This window comes from Trichosurus vulpecula, chromosome 9 (genome assembly GCF_011100635.1).
Source record: "Trichosurus vulpecula isolate mTriVul1 chromosome 9, mTriVul1.pri, whole genome shotgun sequence".
Lineage (NCBI taxonomy): Eukaryota > Metazoa > Chordata > Mammalia > Diprotodontia > Phalangeridae > Trichosurus > Trichosurus vulpecula.
This window is the reverse complement of record NC_050581.1, coordinates 111,710,186-111,725,268: the sequence shown is the minus strand read 5'-3', so window position 1 is coordinate 111,725,268 and position 15,083 is coordinate 111,710,186. Positions and strand designations below refer to the sequence as shown.

General features: G+C 37.6%; 1 protein-coding gene across 8 annotated transcripts in view; it reads right to left on the bottom strand.

The window, feature by feature from the left end:
- Positions 1-12,073, bottom strand: part of MAP4 (microtubule associated protein 4) — a 178,764-nt gene extending 166,691 nt beyond the window's left edge. For all 8 annotated transcript variants that reach the window (XM_036737759.1, XM_036737763.1, XM_036737766.1 and 5 more), the window contains exon 1: positions 12,016-12,073. The gene's annotated coding sequence lies outside the window, so the exon portion shown is untranslated. The remainder of the gene's footprint in view (positions 1-12,015) is intronic.
- Between the last annotated feature and the right edge of the window lie 3,010 nt (positions 12,074-15,083).

Here is a 15,083-nt window from a genome sequence, read left to right as displayed (position 1 = left end):
TGACTCTCCCTCTCTTATCTCTTCCAACTCTCTCATTATCTGAGTCTTTCCACTTCTTTCTCCCTTCAAATAACCATGTACAGTCTCTGAGTATTTCTAATATTTGTTATATTTGTTCTGTATTCTCTTTCTTCAATTATAAGAAAGATTTACCTGATTTTTAGTATTTTAAGGAAACAACATTAAAGTAGTTTTTATTTGTAAGGGGCTCTTGAGAGTTTCTACAACCTTATAAAGGATAAAGATTCCCTGCCCCTGTTCTTAGTTAATTCCCCTAGTATATTTAAAATTATATTAGGCATAAAAGACTTTGTTCATGCTAAGCAGGAGTGCATATATTATGTTTCAGGAGACTGTATTAGTCTGAACATAAGACTGATTGTTATAGTCGTAGTTATATTGGTATAATCATTTTTCCGGTTATGCTTACTTCAATTTGAATCAGTTTGTTTAAATCTCTCCATGCTTCTGCTGCTTGCTATTTTGAAATCAATCCTGCTCTTTAAAAAAAAAATTCTGGATAACTAAAGAAACACACAATTTTTTTTTTACATAAAGCTACATGTACAGGAAAATTTCATGCCAGAAGGAAGAAAGATCTGTCACAAGTATGAAGAACAAGAGATACTGGATGTAACTAGCTGCTAGAAATGTATGTTGTATCTCTGTTAAGTGGGTTTAACAGAATAATTATGCTTTAAAAATTGGCCCAATAGAACCCTTCCCTAGAAAGTTAGTGGTAAGTTTTGAATCTTCATTACAGCCTCAGAATAGAGATAAATAGGACTTTATAAGCAGACAGTGATATGCTAACAACTAATGGCACACCAAGCAACGACAGAATTCTCACTGTGATGGTCAACAACTACCACTATGTTTAGCAAGTAAACAGTACTCATTTATTCAATAAACGTTTGTTAAGCATTTACTATATGCTAGTGCTCAAGATAAAAACATAAAAATGAAAGTGTTTGCCCTCAATGAGCTTATATATGACTAGGGGAAAGATACTGTGTGCACAGAGAAATCAACATGAAATACATGCAAAGTAACTTTTGGGGAAAAGCAGCAATAAATAGAGGAAGAATTAGGAAAGCTCTTGTGAAAGGCTTAACATTTGAGCTAAATCTTGAAAAGAAGCAAGGGAATTCTAACAGGTAAAGGTGAAAGGGGAGTGCATTCCAGGCATGGGTAATATATGTCATATAAAAGGAAGAAGAAATAAATAGGCCTATCTAAGTGGAAGAGTCCATTAAGGATAATATTATGAAACCACTCTGGAAAGAGAGGTTTGTGACCAATAAGTAAGGGCCTACAAGCTCACTAAGAAAATGACTAACATTACTGAACCTGAGATACTTAAAAGACTTCTAAGACTGTGATATCACAGGTTTGGATAAACACAGATGGCACAAATGTAACTGGCATGTTGGAATCGCAATACTCCAGAGAGCAGCCCAACCATATGAAAAAAAAACTGGAAAATATTTAACAAAATAAATAAAAATATAACAGATCACAGACAATGTTAATGAGGTTGAAGTCAATATTCAGCCTGCAGGGATCTTTATAAAGGATTTAAGTGGCCCCCATTTCTACTGGACTTTTGACACCACTGTACTACAGTATACCACCACAGTAAATGGTCATTATTCATTGTTATGGCCAAAAGATAAAATTATTTCGAAGATTATCTCTTGAAGAGTTCAGTCAGTCATCAAGGATTTAATAATCAGCATTTACTATGCTCCAAACTCCATGCTAAGCACTGGGATGAGAAACAGTTCCTGTCCTCAAAGAGTTTCCATTCTAATGGGAACACATAGCACATTAAAAGGATGCTGAGGGTGGAAGAGGATGAAAGAATCCAGTCCACAGGACACCCTGGTAAGAAATGAAAACATGGGGAGGCGGAGCCAAGATGGCGGCTGGAAAGCAGGGACTTGAATGAGCTCCCTGCCAGGTCCCTCCAAAAACCTATAAAAAAATGGCTCTGAACAAATTCTAGAACTGCAGAACCCACAAAATAGCAGAGGGAAGCAGGGATCCAGTCCAGGACAGCCTGGATGGTCACTGGATGAGGTCTATCACGCACGGAGCGGGGGGCAGCTGAGCCCAGCGCAGGCGGCATCAGGACCAACCAGACCAGGAGCCGGGAGGAACAAGCCCTAGCGCCCTGAACCAGTGAGCTGTGGCAGTTACCAGACTTCTCAACCCACAAACACCAAAGACAACAGAGAAGGTTAATGGGAAAAGCTGCAGGAGACAGAGTGAAAAGAGTTTGCAGTTCTGCCACCGTCCCCGGGGGAAGGGGTGGGGAGGTGCAGCTACAGAACTAGAGCTGCAGTTGCTTCTGGCCCCAGGCCCACCTGGTGGGAGGAATTAAGTGGCAGAGCAGAGCAGGAGTGCAGAGCCTGCTTAAGATTTTCATCAGGTCCAGGTTGGCAGTTCTTGGGGAAGGAGGAGTGCTGGTGTGGCAGAGCTGGCTGTATAGAAATAGCTCTGGAATTAACTGCTCATCCCCTCAAACTTGGAACAAAGTACTCTTTGCCCTACAAGCAGTCATACCCTACTGAAAAACTCAAGAGTCAAGTAAGTTGGCTGGGAATATGGCCAGGCAGCGAAAACGCACTCACATTCAGTCTCAGACTTGGGAATCTTTCTTTGGTGACAAAGAAGACCAAAATATACAAGAAGAAGTCAACAAAGTCAAAGAGCCTACACCAAAAGCCTCCAAGAAAAACATGAACTGGTCTCAGGCCATGGAAGAGCTCAAAAAGGAGTTGGAAAAGCAAGTTAGAGAAGTAGAGGAAAAATTGGGACAAGAAATGAGAACGATGCCAGAAAACCATGAAAAACAAGTCAATGACTTGCTAAAGGAGACCCAAAAAATATACCGAAGAAAACAACACCTTAAAAAATAGACAAACTCAAATGGCAAAAGAGCTCCAAAAAGCCAATGAGGAGAAGAATGCCTTGAAAGGCAGAATTACCCAAATGGAAAAGGAGGTCCAAAATACCACGAAAGAAAATACTACCTTAAAAATTAGATGGGAGCAAGTGGAAGCTAGTGACTTGATGAGAAAGCAATATATTATCAAACAGAACCAAAAGAATGAAAAAGTGGAAGACAATGTGAAATATCTCATTGGAAAAACCACTGACCTGGAGAATGGATCCAGGAGAGAGAATTTAAAAATTATTGGACTATCTGAAAGCCATGATCAAAAAAAGAGCCTAGATATCATCTTTCAAGAAATTATCAAGGAGAACTGCCCTGATATTCTAGAGCCAGAGGGCAAAATAGAAGTTGAAAGAATCCACAGATCACCTCCTCAAAAAGATCCCAAAAAGAAAACTCCTATGAATATTGTCACCAAATTCCAGAGCTCCCAGGTCAAGGAGAAAATAGTGCAAGCAACCAGAAAGAAACAATTGGAGTATTATGGAAAAACAATCAGGATAACACAGAATCTAGCAGCTTCCACATTAAGGGATCGAAGGGCTTGGAATATGATATTCCGGAAGTCAATGGAGCTAGAATTAAAACCAAGAATCACCTACCCAGCAAAACTGAGTATCATGCTCCAAGGCAAAATATGGACTTTCAACAAAATAGAGGACTTTCAAGCTTTCTCAGTGAAAAGACCAGAACTGAATAGAAAATTTGACTTTCAAACACAAGAATCAAGAGAAGCATGAAAAGGTAAACAAGAAAGAGAAATCATAAGGGACTTACTAAAGTTGAACTGCTTTATTTACATTCCTATATGGAAAGATGATGTGTATGATTCATGAGACCTTAGTATCATAGTAGCTGAAAGGAATATGCATATATGTATATACGTATATATGTACACATGTGTGTCAATGTATGTATATATGTAGGTGTGTATATAAATACATGTGTATATGTGTATATATACACATATATGTGTGTGTATACATACACACACACACACATATATATATATATACACACACACAGAGGGCACAGGATGAGTTGAATATGAAGGGATGATATCTAAAAAAATAAAATCAAATTAAGGGATAAGAGAGGAATATATTGAGAGGGGGAGAAAGGGAGAGACAGAATGAGGTAAATTATCTCACATAAAAGTGGCAAGAAAAAGCAGTTCTGTAGGAAGGGAAGAGGGGGCAGGTGAGAGGGAACGAGTGAATCTTGCTCTCATGGATTTGACCTGAGGAGAGAATACCATACACACCCAATTGGGTATCTTACCCCACAGGAAAGAAGGAGGAAGAAGATAAAAAAGGGGGGACAATAGAAGGGAGGGCAGACAGGGGGAGAAGGTAATCAAAAACAAACACTTTCAAAAAGGGACAGGGTCAAGGGAGAAAATTCAATAAAGGGGTATAGGTTAGGAAGGAGCAAAACATAGTTAATCTTTCACAACATGAGTATTGTGGAAGGGTTTTACATAATGATACGCATGTGGCCTATGTTGAATTGCTTGCCTTCTTAGGGAGGGTGGGTGGGGAGGGAAGAGGGGAGAGAATTTGGAACTCAAAGTTTTAAAAACAGATGTTCAAAAACAACAACAACAAAAAAAGTTTTTTCATGCAACTAGGAAATAAGATACACAGGAAATGGGGCATAGAAATTTATCTTGCCCTACAAGAGAAGAAGGGAAAGGGGGATAGGAGGGAAAGTGGGGTGACAGAAGGGAGGGCTGCCTGGGGAATGGGGCAACCAGAATATACGCCATCTTGGAGTGGGCGGGAGGGTAGAAATGGGGAGAAAATTCGTAATTCAAACTCTTCTGAAAATCAATGCTGAAAACCAAATATATTAAATAAATTAAATTAAGAATTTCCACTTCAGAAAAAAAAAAAAAAGAAATGAAAACATGGCTATATGCCAGGCCCTGGGCTAGATGTACAAAGAAAGCCAAAATAGGTCCTGACCTCAAGAAAATTCATTCCTCAATCACACTATCAGTCAAGTTCAAGTCACTTGTGATCTTAGGATATACAGTCTTTTCAGTTCTAGAAAAATTCATGGTTTAGCCTGACCTTGATGGAATGAGAAACCAATGAATATTCTCTGTGAAGAAAACTACTGAGTCACTGCAGGTTTAACTTTCCTTCAGAAAAAGCATAAAAAAAAAATCTTTTTAACACAGAGGGATCAGGATACTTTTCTGACGTCTGGTATAAGATCTTACTTCTCCTACTACCTTTCTTCTCCAATTAATTAATAACTGGATCCCGATTCTCACCTTCATAAATGCAAACAGGAAGTCCAGAAGAAGGGAAGAAGGGAGAGGCCATTAAGGCCAATATCCATTATACTTATATGTCCTCCTCTAAACAAATAATTGTTTTAATTGGAACTATGACTAAAACATATAGTACTACACTGTACTAAAGGAACACAATGACTGTATTCTGTAAAGGGAGTATTAGCAAGAATAGGTGCTAATGTTCCAATCAAATGTAAAGTGGATTCTCCACACCTCACTCTCCTACTTGAAGTTACTATTATGGTCAAGAGGTCACTGATTTAGAGCAGTCACTAAGCTCAAAGACAACTTCTCACTAAAAGTTATCTATCAACAAAGTCCTGGGGCAGTAACTAAAACATACTCTTTATTCACAGATGTTAATGCTGGAATCTTCTCTGTATACAATTTGTGGCTGAAAAACCTGACTTACCACCAATTCTTTTTACATGATTACTGAAGTTCCATCTGATCATCCTAAGAGTTTCTTTGGATTGACACTACCTTTAAGAATAATAGCTATCTAATGCAAGGGCCTAAAACAATTCCAAAGGACTCATGATGGAAAATGCCATTCACATCCACAGAAAGAACTATGGATTCAGAATGCAGAGCAAAGCTATTTTCTTTTTTGTTTTGTTTTTCTTTCTCATGGTTTTTCCCTTTTGGTATAATTCTTCTATGCAACATGACTAATGTGAAAATGTGTTTAATAGGAATGTATACGTACAGCCCAGGGCAGACTGCATGCCATCTTGGGGACAAACCGGGGAGGGAGGAGGAGAAAGTTTAAAACTTATGGAAGTGAATGTCGAAAACTAAAAACAAATAAATTTAAAAAAAATAGCTATCTGTTCAAAGAAAACTGTTCATGGAAACGTTAAACATATAAAAACCTAAAAGTATTAACAATTAAGGAATGTAAAATAGTAATATTTATTTTATTGGCTATTTAGTAATTTATACAAATTCATGTATTTTATATTTATAAACAATATGGAAAATTATGAGAAAAAGCAGAATCAAAAGGATCAGGAGACAAACTGAAAATAGCTATTGTATGATAGTACCTGTGATCTTGACAAAAAGTGACTGAATACAGGAATGGGGATCCTGATGGGAACTATGAATAAGGGACTCAAAAGATGTTTTACTTTATGAATGGAGGTAAATAATAAATAGTATAACTGTTTTATATGGTATTTAATGTTATTTCTTTTTTAAAATTATTCCTGTAAGACTCTAATGTATCTCATTTCCTTTACTACAGCCAATTTTCACTACTGTTATAAATTCCCAGGGTTAAGGGAAAATTTAGTCAACAAATTATTAAAGATCATGCAGCTCTTCCCCTCCAACCCCCCAAGAAAACAGAGACCTCGAAAACAAATGAAACCATCCAGACTAATCAACTCCCTGAAAAAATCTAAACTGTTCTCTATTCATTCAAATTCTTGGATCAATTCAAGCCAAGGTCAAAGAGAACAAAACTTTAGAAACCTTTAAGTATCCATAACTACTAAACTGGGTATCATTCAAAACACTATGATTAATATTAAAGTAGAAATTATGACAGAATTAAAATAATTTCTAAACTAAAAAAGGGGGATTAGCTGTTGCATGACTAAACAGATGTCTTAAATTTCAACCCTCATTTTAGCTACATGCCTAATGTAACCCAAAGACACTGCGGTGGTAAAAAAGGCACTGGATGTGAACAACCTAAAGAGACCCTTCTAAGAGACTGCAGTTTCTCTAAGGTTAAAATTTCAAATACGTTTTTAAAAATCAAGACTTGACTATGATGTGAAGGAAAAGAATGAATATACCAGCCTTCTAATAATTATAGGTTACACAGCTAGGCAGTTTGTATGCTCATCCTTCACATTTCCTTGGACATGCACCCAGAAGGGACAAAACAAAGAATCTATGAAAACAACACTGTGCACACAAAATAAAACAAAAACACAAATTGTCACAAAGTAGCACAGATTACACAGTGAGTTGGCACTGGAAAAGTGAGTAACTTAAAGTAAGGAAAACTCATAGAGCAGAATTGAATGAAAAGGAATGATCATTTTTCCAAAATTCTGATAATACCAGCTTGAGATAAATGAGACAAGAATCTTCATATACCAGGCAAAGGAAAAAGATGGGAAGTCTGACCACCTATAAAAGATATTTTTCTTTTACTCACTTTATAGGGGAGTGTAAAGGCAATCAGTGAATGGGAAGATCTTTCTGGACCATTTGAGTGGGCTTCAGGGGCAGGGCTCTTAGGGTCCTGGGAGGAGTGACTAGGACTGGAGCCCATGATAGGCACCTGAGTTCTGGTACACATGATGGCATGAAGCCTGTGGTGGGAGGAGCTTGCTGAACAGTTGAAGCAGAGCTAAGAGGCAGCTGGTGAGAGCAGTTAAGAGCTGAAGGAGAGAGGCAGCAGTCAGCTAGCTGGAACACAGCTTGGAGATTACGGCAGAAGCAGCGGAGATGGCGGCAGGCTCTACAAAAAAGCAGGACTGACCCTCGTGGAGACTGGAGAGTGCTGAGCAGGGGCGTGAGGCCAGTGGGTGGTCTTCTTGCTGGAGGGCCCTGGCATGGGGGGGGGGGGGGGAGAGCACCAGTATGGCTTGGCTTGCTGCCATAATGTTTTTCTGTGGCCTCCTGGTCACTATTGTAAGATGGGCATACTGGTTTTGGAAGATTCTTGCCAGGATGTCGAACTGGGGACACTGGTCCGTGGGTCTGCTACTTTTGAGTTTCAATAAATGCTTTAACTCTTCTGCCTTCTACTTAGAGAATTCCTTATATCCTGCGATTCTGGACCATTCAGGCATATTCATGGTTATCTTTGAAGTCATGAATTCTGCCTTAATGATATAGGGAGATACTGTACAGAGATTCAAGGACAGGTAAGTGGCACAGTGGATACTGTCCAGCCTGGAGTCAGGAAGACTGATCTTCCTGAGTTCAAATCTGGCCTCAGACATTTACTAGCTTAGTAGTTGTGTGACCCTGAGGCAAGTCACTTAACCTTGTTTGCTTCCTCATCTGTAAAATAAACTGGAGAAGGAAATGGCAAAACATTCCAGTATCTCTGCCAAGAAAACCCTACTTGGAGTCACAAAGAGCTGGACATGATTGAAATGACTTAACAACAATACCTAAGTTCAATTCTAGTTCTTCAAGGGATATGCAGTCATCTTTTACTATTCTTTCTGATTGTTAAATCCAGGAGACTAAGGCTACTCTTTTCATTCTTAAGATGAAAAGGAACAAGGTAAATTAAAAGTATCTACTGTGTCTAATTTCTTTGAAGGTGCTAGTTTCAACCAGTCCAAGGTCCAAATCACAGCTCATACTTTTTGCGTATCAGTGACCAAATTTACAGTATGTTATACCAAAGGAACTCCAAAATAGAATTATGGTGTTCTCCTCTGACATTATGGAAATCATTTGGTTTTAAACTTGAAATTTGATAAGGAGTGTCCTCTTTTTTGGGCCATCAATTAATAAGGACTCACATTTGGCACAGGTAAAATGTAATCTTGCCATGACAACCTACTACTATTTTCATTAGAACTAACAACTCCAACCAAACAAACTGACAAAGACCACAAAAGAAATTGTCAATGTTGAAGAGACTTACAGAGGAGAGGTACACTAATGTCTGCTAGTGAAGCCATGGATTAGTCCATCCATTCAGGAAAGTAATTAGAAATTAAAAAGTAAGTAAAATATCTATATTCCCTGACCCAGAAATTCACCAATAGTTGTATACTTCAGGGAAGTCCTAAACAAAAATAAAGGTTCCATAATATACCAAATTATATCAGTACTTTCTAGGGTAGCAAGAACAGAAAAAATATAAATATCCATCTATTACAAAATGGCAAAATGTATTATGGTAAATGAATGGAATGGAATATAATTACACCAGAAGAAAGGCTACATAAAGAGAATATAGAGAACTATGGGGAGACACATATGAGCTAATGCAGAGCTGAAGTACGCAGAACCAGTAAAACAATATATACAACGACAACAAAGAAGTAACTGGGGAAGGAAAGGAAAAAAAAAAAGAAACTGCGTAATTTTTTGTTGTTGTTGGTAATACTGTGTAATTTTATTGACCAAACTTGGACCCAAATAAAAGAAGAGATAATACCTTTGCCTCCTTTCCTTGCAGAAGTCAGGGACCTTAGGAAGGTATTAATATGTATGACATCAGACTCAATTAATGTGCTAGTTAGTTTTGCTAAAATGCTTTTCTCTCCTCTTTTTTTTTAATATTTTGTTACAAAGGATTATATGAGGCGCATGGGGGAAGAGGAGAATTCCGGGAATATATTAAAAAATGAAGTTGATATATGTATAACCTCTATCAGATTGTTTGGCCTCTTGGGGAAGGAAGAGGGGAGGAAGAAAAATTTGGAACTCAAAATTATATAAAAAATGAATGCTGTAATTGGGGAAAAAACAAAATACTATTAAAAGAAAAAAACAGAAAAAACAAAGATGATATAGAAACAAAGCCATTATTTATAATTGTTAAAAAAAAACAGACCCAATATCTATTGTCTTACCACCTCACAATTAAGTAAATACAACACAGAATTGTGTAGGCTTAGAAAGGCAGGATTTAAGTAAGTCTCATGTAATCTGTATGGGGCCTAGCATATTAACCACCACTTATAAGTTTTCCATTTATTCCCTCTTGCCTTCTTCAAAATGAAAACTTCCCAATATGGTCTTCCTTGTGCACTTTGGCTACATGCCATGTGAGTCAACAGTCTATGCCTTGTGGAGTGAGGAATCAACTGCCAGATTTGAACTAGTTGGATTTGGGTCAATCAACTGGCAGTATCTTCACCTCACTGCAGAAAAAAGGTCCAGGAACAAACATCAAATTTGCGTCTTGGAGGACAACCAGAGACTAATTTAAAGAGACAACCGAGACTACCACATCCTGAACCTCTTTTCCCATGGACATTAGTAATTTTTCTTCTCCTCTCCTATTTTTAACTGCCAGTTAAAAAACACACCCAAGTTCTCCTAGTGTATGAAATATTTTTTTGGTAAGTTAGTAGGACAGTATAAGAACTAGGGCTATGATTTCATTTATATAAACTCCCAAAGAAGGAAACTCCCTCTATTAATTTGCAGATCAATATTTTCTCTGTTACTCAAGAGTCTTAGCAACTTGCTTAGATCAAAGAGAGCCTAAGTGACCTGACCAGGAACACAAAGCCTGTATCCTGGTTCTGAGGCCACACTCTTTATTAACTTTATAAAAAGATTCAAGTACTTCTCTAAGTGGAAGATGGTTAAAAATTTCTCTCATTATCTACAATAGCATATTCTTGTATTTCCTAGACATGTGCACATACATGCATACATATACACCACATATATAATGTGCAGTGTATTGTGCACGTATACACACGTGTGCATGCACACTCAGGAGAGGCATCATGGTACAGTGGATAGTAGTGTGCTATCCTCAGAGTCAGGAAGACCTGAGTTTAATTCTTCAGATATACACTAGTTTCTGATCAAAGGCAAGTCTCAATCTGTCAGTGTTTCAGGCAACTCTCCAAGAATGTAAGCTAAAGGTGAGTTGCCAATTTGTAGTGGTAGAGGGAGTTTCCATACCAGGAGTGACCCACACCAATGAAATCACAAGTCTAGACCCAAGAAATTACATTTAAGTGAACAGAAAAAAAGAATGTTCTTACCATAGTATTTGTATCCACCTCCCAAGGTGGTTGTAAGTATCAAATACATAAAAGTCCTTGAAGCACAAAATAAAGAAAAACTAGACAGCTAGGCAGCCAAATGAATAGAGCACTGAGCTTGGAATCAGGAAGACTCATCTTTATGAGTTCAAATCCAGCCTCAGACACTTACTAGCTGTGTGATCCTGGGCAAGTCACTTAACCCTGTTTGCCTCAGGTTTCTCATCTGTAAAATGAGCTGGAGAAGGAGATGGCAAATCACTCTAGTATCTTTGCCAAGAAAACCCAAAATGGGGTCACAAAGAGTCAGACACAACTGAAATAACCCAACAACATGAGCTAAATCAAAATCAGCACTTAACTTAATGCCCACGTTTCTCTAACTGCGTTGGGATACAAGTGAGATAAAGAATGAAGAGACATAAACTGAAGATAAAAGAAACAGGATGAAATTCTGTTTCTTAATATTTTTCACGTTAACTCATTTTTCCTAGGAGATGAATATACATTGTCATTTTGATCCTAGATCCTGGTCCCTTCTGCGCAAATGTAATTACCTTTTCATCCTGGTGGAGACATAGCAATTTCCTAACCTTGTTCAATAATGGCTTTGCTAGCATGTCTATTTCAAGGTTTAAAAAAATCAAACACTGAGTTTCAGCCTCTTCACATACTGAAATGTAACTATCTAAGTGAGGGCCACCACTGGACATTCCTTTTCCTCTGGCACACTCTTACGGGTAATACAGCTTTTTCACTATTGGGCACTACTTGCTAAACCGCTAGAGGCAGAGCTCCAGCAGTCAAAGGAAAGGCTGCACTGGATGCGTGGACCAGGGTTACTACACAGTTAGACAACACCCATATGCCTTGAGCAGAGGGAGACAGATTCTCCCTTTCCTTCTTGTTCTCCCAACAACTGAGCCCTCTGTCAGATTTCCTCTTTAACTGTTGGTTACCTACATGTCAATTAAGAGAGAAACTAAGTTTCACTAGCATCTTTCCCAATTAGTAGCAGTAGTAGATCGTACCTGATAAGTAGATACTGTTATTTAATATCCTTTCTATTTCTCTGAAGATTTCTTATCTGTAAAGAGAAGAGAAATCATATGAGTACTTGGGGGGGAGGCAGGGGAGAAGTAATGCCTTTTGTTTTTGCATCAGTCATTTCCTTCACATCCCCCAATGAGTCTTACCTTAAAACAAAGAAAAACAGTTAAACAAAATAACTGTATCAGATAATATATTTACCATTAGCCCTCTGCAGGTACTCATCTATCTCCCCAACAAAGGCAGAGAGATACAATTCTCCAATGACGTGGTATCTGGCTTCATTTGAGTGGTCTTTTAGCTTTCATTACTGTGGTTACTGTTTATACTGTTTTTTAAATTCAGCTTACTTTATATCAGTTCATATGACTCCTCCCATGGTTCTCTGAACTCCTCATACTAACTTACTTATAGTTCAAATAATATTCCATTATATTTATATAACAATTTATTCTGTTATTCTCCAACTGAAAAGAACTACTTTGTTTCTAGTTTTTTGCTACCACAAGGAATACTATGAATATTTTGATACATGTGGGCCTCTTCTTACAGCTTTATACAGACCCATTCTTGGCATTTCTGGGTCAAAAGGTATAACTTTTGGTTACTTTTCTTCCACAATTCCAAACTGTTTTCAGGAATGTTTGGATTATTTCATAGTTCCACCAATAGTATGAATACTGTTATTTTTAAGAAAATTTGCTATGACAATCCATCAAAGTTGGCAAGATTGCAACCACAGAGACCTGAACCAAGCTGTTCAAAAGAAACTGATACACAATATTCCTGCCATCTTAGACTTTCTACTGAGAATTTCACAATTCTCATACTAAGTTATTGCTATTAGATACGCAAACAAACCAAGTTGCATTAGGATACAACATAAAAAGTAAGCAAACCACTGGAATGCTCCTGAAGCCACGAGCCCTGTGACTGAATTTCCTGACCTAAAACCACTACTCTTGAAGACATATAAACACATCAAAAAATAATAAAAACAAGATACCTTAAACACAGGAAAAAACATATAACCTGATGACAAAAGAAGAAGCAACCAAAGAAAGGTTATAAAGTAATTAATCTTGGGCTATAAATTGAACATGGAATGAGCATCCTCATTCCTAATCCTGTATGTTCCACCAACTGAATACAACCTTAAACAGAGGGAGGGAGGAAAGGAATAAGCATTTATATAATGCCTATTATATGCCAGGCACATTTTACAAATGCTATCTCATTTGATCCTCACAATAACCACGCGAGGTAAGTGCTATTATTATCCTCATTTTACAGATGAAGAAACTATTAGAGATGTTAACAAACAGAAGTTAAGTAATTTGCCCAGGATCACGCAGCCTAGTAAGTGTCTGAGGCCAAATTTGAACCCAGGTCTTCCTGACGTTAGGACCAGTGCTCTATCCACTCTATAACTAGCTGCCTTCAAATCACGCTTATCATACCACGCTTATCATAATTTATAAATCCAAGGGCAAAAGTCAATTAGCGAAAACTCAGAATGCAAGACCAAAATTTACCAAAGTAAAATAAAGCAATGCAATAACACCAGAACACAGGACAAATACTGCAATAACAATGAGCACAACCTCCCTCCCCCCTCCATATTATAATGGAACCAAAGCTTACCTCCTAATAGTCTTAAAAGAGCAAAAAGATAATTCACGGAGGAAACGAGGATAGAAATCAGTACAGAAATTTAGAGTGTTCTCAAAGGACAAATTTTAAAATACAACCAGGAGACAAGATAATTTAGAATTAACAATGCTTAATCTCTTTGAAGCAGTGAGCAAAATGAAAAAGTTCTAAAGATTTAGACACAAAAATGAGAGATTAAAAATATGAGAATAAAATCTAAAGAAAGCAAAATTAGATTCAGAAAATCTACACTTGACTAGGCAAAAGGAGGTGAAAGAATGCTAGAATCAGAATGGTAAAAGCAAAACAAACCACAAGGACCTAGTAATGATTTTAAAAAAGGAAAAAAGTTAACATTTGATGAAAGGAAAAAACAAACAACCATAATCTTGGATAAAAGTGGACAAAACTCGGGGCAGCTAGGCGGTGCAGTGAGTAGAGCACTGGCCCAGGGGTCAGGAGGACCTGAGTTCAAATTTGACCTCAGACACTTGACATGTACTAGCTGTGTGACCGTGGGCAAGTCACTTAACCCCAATTGCCCCGCCAATTAAAAAAAACAAACCCCAAAACAAAAGTGGACAAAACTCACCCATAAAATAGATGAGAGCACCAAAAAAGACTAGATTGAAAAAAAAGAACCCGAAAGTAAGCCTTGTGTTTGGTAAATCTAAGAAGAAACAAGTAAGATTCAATAAGAATTTCTGGGAACACTGGAAAGCAGTTGGGTGGAAAGTAGGTTTAGAACATTAACTTACTGATGATGGAAAATGCTATCCACATCCAGAGAAAGAACTATTAAGTCTCAATGCAAATCGAAGCATACTATTTTTTTTCCTTTCTAGTGGTTTTTCTCTTTTGTTCTGATTCTTCTTTCACAACATGTCTAATGTGTATGTATGTTTTACATGAGCGTACATGGATAGCTTTCTTGCTATCTTGGGGGAGAGGGATAGGGAGGAAGAAAAAAACTTGGAACTCAAAATCTTAAAAGTGAATTCTGAAAACTATTTTATATGTAATTGGAAAAATAAAATACTATTAAATGGAAAAAATTAAAATTAAAAATTTTGTAAAAAGAACATCAATTTAAACTATCTACCAAAAACAAGGCACTCAATCTCTCAACTCCAGAGCTTCCATCTCCGCTGTCCCACATGGCAGATATGCTCTCCCATCTCCCCTCAGACTAACCTCCCTGACATCCTATAAGTACCAACTAAAATCCTACCCTTGCCAAGAATCCCTATCTCCTCTTACTTCCAATGCCTTCCCCTCTGTTATTTCCTATCCTCTATGTAGTTTGGCATATTTGGACACTATCTCTCCTATTAGATTGGAAGTTCCTTGAGGACAGGGCTGTCTTTTGCTTCTTTTCATATCTGCATGACTTGGC